The 8,981-nt window shown below is 37.9% G+C and overlaps 1 long non-coding RNA gene across 1 annotated transcript; it reads left to right on the top strand.

The window, feature by feature from the left end:
• Positions 1 to 3,765: 3,765 nt before the first annotated feature.
• LOC132140422 (uncharacterized) lies at positions 3,766 to 5,668 on the top strand. Its single transcript, XR_009433804.1, has 3 exons — positions 3,766 to 3,972; positions 4,520 to 4,691; positions 5,437 to 5,668. It is a non-coding gene; the product is annotated as an uncharacterized LOC132140422 (long non-coding RNA).
• The last annotated feature ends 3,313 nt before the right edge of the window (positions 5,669 to 8,981 follow it).

Here is an 8,981-nt window from a genome sequence, read left to right as displayed (position 1 = left end):
GCACGCTCAAGTTCGTTATTTCCAATGTAGGCACGCGGTATGCGCGCTCATAGTCGAAGCGACGCGGTCGCGACCCGCCCGCATAGAGTTAAAAACATCTCAACTTTTCAGAGAGCCGCAAGTGCACTGCGGGTCATGTGACAAGAACTAACCAATCAGCTTCATCCTTTCCCGTAACAACGCTGAAAGCTCAGCCAAGATGAAGGAACAGCTGATCATAGTTGTATATGGATTGCCATTTTGAAATAAATTTAGTAGCAGAGCTACTGCAAGCGATTTTTAGAGCTGCAAATCCATTTATCCTTTGCCGAAATTTCCACGTCTTCATGGAGAGAGCACGTCATGGTTGCTTAGCAAAGGCAGACGCGTCAGGGGTGCAACTGCCCGAGCGCTTTGGAAAGAAAGAGAAAGCGGTGTGCCTAGCGTTTTCCACGCGTTTTTAGGCGCGACATGTAAACGGCCCCTAAGACTTTTATTTGTGCAGATTCTCCAGTACAATGTTGTTTGCAAATGTTTAGTCGTGAAAGCTGATAACATTGCTTTTTAACAGTTAACATTTAAAGCTTTACAAACATTTTCTGTGATCAGTTTGTCGTTTACCAGTTCATAATTCAGTCTTGCAGCTTAATTATGACTGAATGAGAGAGGTAAATGTTTAAATATATTTGAAATGCACTTTTTTTCTAAGTATTCACTGCTCTTTTTCACACAGCAGGTTTTTTGTGTGTGTTAATTGTTTTTTTTTCTGGACAACCTTCTGATGGATTTTACTTTAAATTGTGATTTCCATTCAGGTTTCATGCCATTGGCACTTTATTCGAAAGGATTGTTTACAATTTCACAGCATAAGCTATAAAGCTGTTTCCCAGTAAATTATAAAATGCAATGTACTGCAATTTTATTCTGTTTTATCCTTATTCTTCGTGAAAATATGTTCTTAAAGATTCCTTAATAAGCTTTGTTCAGGATGTTAAACTACTTTAGGAGCTCTAAGGACTGCCATGGTGAAAACATTATTTGAAATCTCCTTGTGAAATTTGCTAGAGTATGGGTCAGTGTTTTGATTGCAGAAGAGTTCGACAAAGGATTACTAACACATAATAAAACAACTCCAGGTATATTTTTGATGAGGATATGACAATGCAAAAGGGTTAAAATCTCTTAAAAATCTATGCTGAATAATAAATACCCTTTATTTATAATTTACTTGGGGAAAAATGGGCAAAACTAAAATATAAGTACATAAACCGTTTAATCGATTAATCGTAAAAATAATCGACAGATTAATTGATTATCAAAATAATCATTAGTTGCAGCCCTATTTCGATGCTTAAAAAAATTCTAACTAGAATATTGATTTTTTTGCACCCTCAGATTCCAGATTTTCAAATAGTTGTATCTCGGCCAATGAAAAGCTTGTTTATTCAGCTTTCAGATGATTTATAAATCTAAATTTCGAAAGATTTACACTCTAGACTTTGTGGTCCAGGGTAAAATTTACATTTGTGACCTGCATGGACCAAAATGTTCTGCATGGACCAAGTTTTCTGACGGTGAGTTCTCCTTATTGGCGCTGTGTTCCTTGTGAATATATGCAAGTAGAAACATTTCAAGTCTCAGATTCAGATCATCGGATTTAAATGATTTTTCAAATTTTTTGGAGTTTTAAAGGGGGTCATATGATTTTGCTAAAAAGAACATTTATTTTGTGAATTTGGTGAAATAAAATGTGTTTATGCAGTTTAAGGTTAAAAAAACACATTACTTTCCACAAACTGTACATTACTGTTGCTTCTCTATGCCCCGCCTTTCTGAAACGTGTCTTTTTTTTTTTTTTACAAAGCTCATCGGTCTGAAAAGGGAGGTGTGCTCTGATTGGCCAGCTATCCACTGCATTGTGATTGGTCAAATGCCTCAAGTGTGTGACGGAAATGTTACGCCCCTTGCCATACTGTGATGTGTTTCCCAGTCAGAACACCAGCTCTACAAAACAATGAATCCCATTACAAACAAGCCATTTGTTGAATTCAGTGGTGTTATAATTACGGATTATAATGACTTGTACTGTGTTTTTAATTGTTGCGTTGCATCGTGCCGCGTAACCACAAAACCATGTCTGCATTTGTGATTGAAGAAACAACAAACAACAAGAGCTACTCTTCAACGCTCTAAACTCACGTTTGAATCATCAGTAAACGAATGTAAACGTACTTACAGACTGTGAGTCAGAACATTGTATTCTTCTCTCCCAGGATCAGGAAACAGTCCTCCAACAGTTCTGGAACAGTGTTGTAAATGCAACCTAGCCACTGATTTCTAGTTGTGTCCTCTTGGAAGGCCAAATAAAATATTTTTGCTTTCACAATGAAACAGCGTCTCCACAACATGGTTTCCGACGGCAACAGCGAGAATCAAAGTTAAGCCTTCTTTCTTTGCGTGAACATTTGGGTGCCGTTATGCAAATCTTCCCACATCATGATGTAGACATGTGGGGGGCGTGTTTAAACAAGGTGTTTTAGGAGGGCGTGGTTGACTCTTAACTTTTATAAAGAATATCTCATTGGGTTTGAGACTTTAGTGTTTGCAACTTTACAGATCTTCTTTATGCACCAAGAGCTTGTAACACTCCAAAGAGAAAGGAAAACTTGAAATCGCATCATATGACCCCTTTAAATGAAAGTGTAATCTAATCCTGTCAATCAGCATGGTCAGAACATGATTACAATCTTTTGAAGTATATAATGTACTATGTACTGTATACTGTATATGATCTATCTTTGTGGAATAAACCAATATACAGTCTTTGAGGAATAAAGTTCATTTTGTAAAAAGCTCAGATTTTCCTTTTTTTCCAGATCTTATACTGTGCTATTTTTATACTTTTATGGCTGTTAATTGTACCTTAAAAGAAGATTAACATGTAACATGTACGTAATGTAACGCGTAAGAAGATTAACCAATAAATGCAGAAGTATCATGCCCCGTGCACATTAAATGAAAGCAGTGTTGTACCACTAAACTAACTCATACTGTATACAGCATTACGGAGCCCCGCACATGACATGCAAGAAAAAATAAATAAATTGTGCGCACGATTTACTAATTCGTTCCCTCAATGTACTAAAACGTGCACACGATTACTATTGCGTTCCCTCGATTTACTGTTGTGTTTGCTCGATTGAGGGAAAGAAATAAGTAAATCGTGCGCACAATTTATAAATCGAGTGAACGCAATAGTAAATCGAGGGGGAACGCTATAGTAATCGTGTGCACGTTTTAGTACATTAAGGGAACGAATTAGTAAATCATGCAGAAGATTTAGCCTTATATTTTTTCCTGTGTGGCATGTGCGGGGCTTCGTACAGCATAGTACTAAGCTGTTAAAAAGTGTTTTATTTCTACTTCTTGCCTAATTTATTTTCTTGCCTACGGCAGCAAGTAAGCCAGGATTGCCATTGGTCCTTTCTCAAAAAAACACAGACATAAATCAAACATATACTCTCATAACTACACACATTGCAGGGATGCAAACTCAATACAGTGCAAACAGTGTACTTTTATTTCTTCCTCTGTTTCACACACGCACATGCGCTGGAGTTGGAGCGGACTTTGGACTGTACCAGATGGCTTCTGTTCTGCTACAGGACTGCGTTTCTGAGAGGGGAGGGCAGGAGAGCGGAGCGGAGCGGAGTAGAGGAGGGTGGGGGGTGGAAGAGTATGCAGAAAAGTGCCAGTGGTCTTTTCACTGAGGGTTTGCGTCTGGAGTGTTCACTAGCTTCTACCACTCTCTCGCTCTCACTCTCATTTTAGTTTAGGGTGGAGGTTGAAACTGGATTTAACTGACGCTTAAAGAAAGAAAGTAACTAGAATAGCAGAGCATGTGTTATATGTGTTCTTTTAGATATCTATCTGTGTATGAATATAAAGAATGGTCACTGCACGGAACAAACAGATGAAGTTGTGGAGTTGTAGGTAAGTAGATTTCTGGAGTCTGGCTGCATGCCGTGTGTGAAAGTGTGTTTGTGAGGTTAAGTTTGGGTACCGTAAGCATGTTTTTTTCAGTACAGTTTTTCACTTCATGGGAGGGTCTAAAGTTAGCACATATGCTTTCTACATACATGGCCATTTAAACGTTTATCTGGAAAAATGTAACAGTATTCCACTTTGTTGGGATTAGAATCTGTTTAGTGGACTATGCATGTGCAGTTGTGTTCGATTTGCACATAAATATTTGATAAAAGTATTGTTGACATTATGTCTGCTGTAAAATCAGTGAAAAATATTGTGTCCCATCTACAGTGGTGTTACTACATACTTGAACGAATATCTGTATGTATTATATTCTGTATGCGTATACGTGTGTGTGTGTGTTTCAGTATACAGTATACTCATCTGGTGTGTTCGTATATGTGTTAGTGGATTTGTATTAATCCTGACGGAGGGTCTGCTCGCTGCGCAGTGTATGATGGACTCAGCTGCTGTCTTTCTCCTCTGTCTCATCTGTGTCTCCTTTGTTCAGACAACCAGACATCTACTGCATCCAGAAATAGAGACTTTCTCTGTTTTTCTCTCCCTGGTGTTTTGAGGGGGCACACACACACACACACAGAGAGACACAGTTTCAGACGGCATCAAAGCGGTTCCTCACAGCTGTCTGCATGTGCTGCCCGTTGATTGATAATCCATGGGATGTAAGAGTCGTTCTTCTCTCTTCTAATCTATACAGTTGCTCATCAGTTACTTGCTAAAGGGCTTTGAATTGTTTATGCTCAAGCTGCATTAATGTCGTGTGTGCACAGCCTGCAAAAGTTGTCGGGTAACTTTCTGCACAAGCGTGCGCAGGTTCAGCAGTGGTTGGGTGGTAATGTGCATGTGAGTTTGAAAATATGCAGCATGTCCAAAAGGATATCCTCAGGGGAAACCACCTAAAATAGCCACTCTTTTTGAACTTGGTTTTAGTCTCTTATCACAAGTTTCGTGGTTATGGAGAATGAAAGCATCCGTGGCAGATAAACTGATAAATGAGGGAAAGAAAAGGGAGGTGGTGATATAGATTGAGAATGAGGAAGAGGAAAGGGCTTACTAGGAAAAAAGACTCATGTGGTCTTTGCATGCCGTGAATTCTTAGTGGCTGACCCCTATGGAAAATAACAACAGGCACATGTGAAGGTTATCCAGTCATCATCCTCCCCTCATGCTGACCGCTCGCGCGCACACACACACACACACCACTGGTCATATAGTGGACTTTCAACACTTGTTTTACTCACAAACCTGTGTCAGCACTTGATGAATCCACCTACTTAGTGTTCATAGAGAGAAAATGAGAAAAGTGGACCAAAATCAAAGAGGAGGCATCTGTGATTAAAAAGTTGTTCTTGTTGTGTCTGATTCAGTCTGATCTCCTCCCTTTCCTCCTCTTTTTAATCTGATTAGTTCACACGTCTTTGCTCTGCTGGCTCAAACTGAGGAGCGAGAGGTCATGATGACTCCCATTGTGTGTGTCAAAGGAGACGATGAGGTCATGAGGGACAATGGTCCTTCAGAGGTCAAAGTTCGGATTACGGGCAGGCTGTGCTCTTGGTGGGTAAACTGAATTAGATGACAACTGGAGAACCCATTAGATTAGATTTCAATTACTGTATGTATTTCTTGCAGATCTATGAATATCCTACAATTTCTTTTATTTATTTATTCATTTATTTTTTGATGAATGAGCATTGCGTGTTCTCAGATGTTGTAGAAAGTGTTTTATTTGTTGTTAGTGTGTCCGTGGGATTTTTAAGTACTCTCCTCCCCTTACCTTTGCTCCACTTCTGTCTTCCTGTGCTGTTGCGCAATGTCTGAAGTTTTCACACTCTGCCTTGAAAATAATAAATTATTTAAACCACAGCGTTTGTGTATAATTAATGAGAAATCATCTAAGGTGCATATATGAACTGCTGCTTTCTAAAAAGCGACACGTGAACATCTGAGGTGTATGAAGCCATTTATGTCAGCTTTTTCCAACACTCTGGTCCTTTCATGGCCCTAGCGTTCATTTAGTAAAGTTATTTAATTTACATAGCAGGCTCTGTGAGATGAATTGGAAGCACTGCTGGGTACGCCACAAGATTTCAAAATCATTGTTGATAGAGTGTAACTTGACCTCGGCCAATGGCGTCGCTCAGAACTATTATAATCCCTCCCACATGTAAACAATGGCATGTTGCCCAGAGCAACTGCCAAAACCGTCATGCCTCATATGAACTGACCGAAAGTGCCTTTTCCCACCTCCCTCTCTCACTCTTACTCGTATTCTCTTACTCTTTTTCTGCTTTTTTCTGTTGTTAGTTCATAGGAAGAGAAAGAAAAGAAACGAACCTGTGGACAAAGCTCTTTTGTGTGGGCACATGTATCCTCAGTTGTATTTGCTTTGATTAATCAAACTAAATACATATGTTTTGTTATTGTTAGCTCAATGTAATGTTGTCATTCACTTTTATAGTCCCTTAAGGATCTGTATTCTTAACTTATGTAGTAGTATTGAAGTAGAATTAGGCTATATTATTATTTAGATAATACCAGTAATGTTATAACTGCTTATCATAATTGCTTTTGTCATATGTGAGTAAAAGAATACAAAGCAGCTCTTCACCACTTTGCCAGTCTTTGCCTTTATGAAAAAAAACAAGCATCAAGTTGCTCGATCCATAATTAGCAAGTGCTTTGCATTTTGCTTGCTAAATTCAGAAGAGAAGAATGTGCCGCATGTCTAAAATTGACTGTCCAAAACATTAAAATTCAGTTCTCGGTTGATATATGTAAAGGAGCAAATAAGATTGTTTGAGCTAGATGAAGTCTGACAGTCTGTATTTAAATATAGAAAAGCAACGATGGAGGAAATATATTGAAGACTGTATCTGGTTTTCGCTTTGCCAATATGAATGATCCCAGATGTGTTCAGCTTCTGAATGTTCATATGAACACTACCATTCAAAAGTTGGGGTGGATTAAATGTTATGTGTTAAATGTTTTAGAAATAAGACTCTTCAGTTCAAACTTGAAACTATAAAAGTGACTTATTTAATAAAAACAAATAAAAACAGTGATAATTGTGAAATATTGTTGCAATTTAAAATAAAACTTCTTTTTAATATCTTTTAAAATGTGATTTATTCCTGTGATGGCGAAGCTGAGTTTTCAGAAGCCACTACTCCAATCTTCTATGTTACATAATCCTTCAGAAATCATTCTAATATGATTTTTTTCCTTATTATAAGTGTTGAAATCAGCTGAAAGCTTATGAATTTATGAACTTAAAAAAGAACAGCATGAAATGGAAATCTTTAGGAACATTATAAATGTCTTGACTGTCACTTCTGATCACTTTAATGCATTCTTGCTGAATAAAATATTAATTTATTCTTTAAAAAATCATCAAAAATTTAAAATCGTACTGACTGAACTTTAAAAATGGTAGTGTCTCTTAAATTAGCACAGCTAATCTATAGTGTTCTTATAACAAAAGCTAAAATGGCATAACATATTAAGTACCACATACCATAAAAACATAATGTTAAATATAAATATGGATTTTTTGGAAAGATTTCTCCAGACTCTTACAGTTTGCATATAGAAGTAGACCTTATTATAATTGGCTAAACACTAATATTAATGATGCAAGTAGCTGACAGATGTAAGAGCTAAGATCAGAGGAGAATTCGGAAGAAAACAGGACACATAAACAGAGAGAGAAACTCTGAATTGGAATCTGACATGGTTAGCAGTGTGGTAGAGGAAGAGAGAGAGAGTGAGACAGAGATGCCTAGGGATAAGTCTGACCCAGCTGAGTAAAAATACCATCTATTTCTCCATACACTCACACACACACACTCTCATCTACTAAAGATACTGTTTATCTCCCTGGGCCTCCAACCAAAACAGGGACACAATTCTCCATCCAGAAATAGATCAGAAGTAGTGTGCTGTAAATTACACTATAGAGTCCTGACAGTGTTCTTATAGGTTTGGCTTGTTTTTTATTAGATTATATGGGTATTGAGAGGAGGGCTGCTAGGATGACTAAAAGATTTACTCCTGTAATAATTATTCTAGTTTATGATTGTTAATGGTGCTACAGGGATTGGAACAGTGCATCCACATGCATCCCAGAATAGTCCAAAGAATGACAGGAAGTGGGTTTCCACGGTTGCTGTATGTGTGACTAGAGACCGGAGGAGTTGAAACTGAGCAGCTTGTACTGGTACACACAGATTCTTGAGGGAAATTTGACAAATGGTGTGAAAAGGACATAAAGTTCTGCTCCATTACTTTGCTCTTTCTTCATTGAATCACAGAGCTCATGTCATTGACATTTATGCATTTAGCAGACGCTTTTATCCAAAGCCACTTCCAGTGCATTCAGGCTATACATTTTTTTTTACCAGTATGTGTGTTCCCTGAGAATTGAACCCACAACCTTATGCACAGTGTTGGGGAGTAACTAGTTACATGTAACGGCGTTACGTAATTTAATTACAAAATTATTGTAACTGTAATTAGTTGCAGTTACTAAGAAAAAATGAGTAATTAAATTACAGTTACTTATGAATTTTTTTACGATTACAAAGGGGATTACATTTGAATATTTACACACATCCACATACAGATTTAACTGATTTCTTTCCCAAATTGCACTGACTATTCTGAGACATACCGCCCTAATAATTTCCGGGATGCGGAAACACACTCTGGTTCGTAGAATCCAGTCATAAAAACGAAATGCCTAACGCGGACGGAATATCCCACATTTTGGATGACTAAATCAAAAGTAGGTCAGTACACTTGAATCAAAACATGACATCGACTAGTGTCTGTTAATATAAAGCCCCAAAAATGCAATATATGACTCCTGCACGTTCTGCGTGTCTGTGGAAATCAGGCGCGGACTGGACACCGGGAGAACCGGGACAATTCCCGGTGACCTGGCAGCCGATTTT

The sequence above is a fragment of the Carassius carassius genome, chromosome 5, assembly GCF_963082965.1.
Source record: "Carassius carassius chromosome 5, fCarCar2.1, whole genome shotgun sequence".
Lineage (NCBI taxonomy): Eukaryota > Metazoa > Chordata > Actinopteri > Cypriniformes > Cyprinidae > Carassius > Carassius carassius.
The sequence above is the reverse complement of the archived record's forward strand: the minus strand, read 5'-3'. Positions and strand labels throughout refer to the sequence as shown.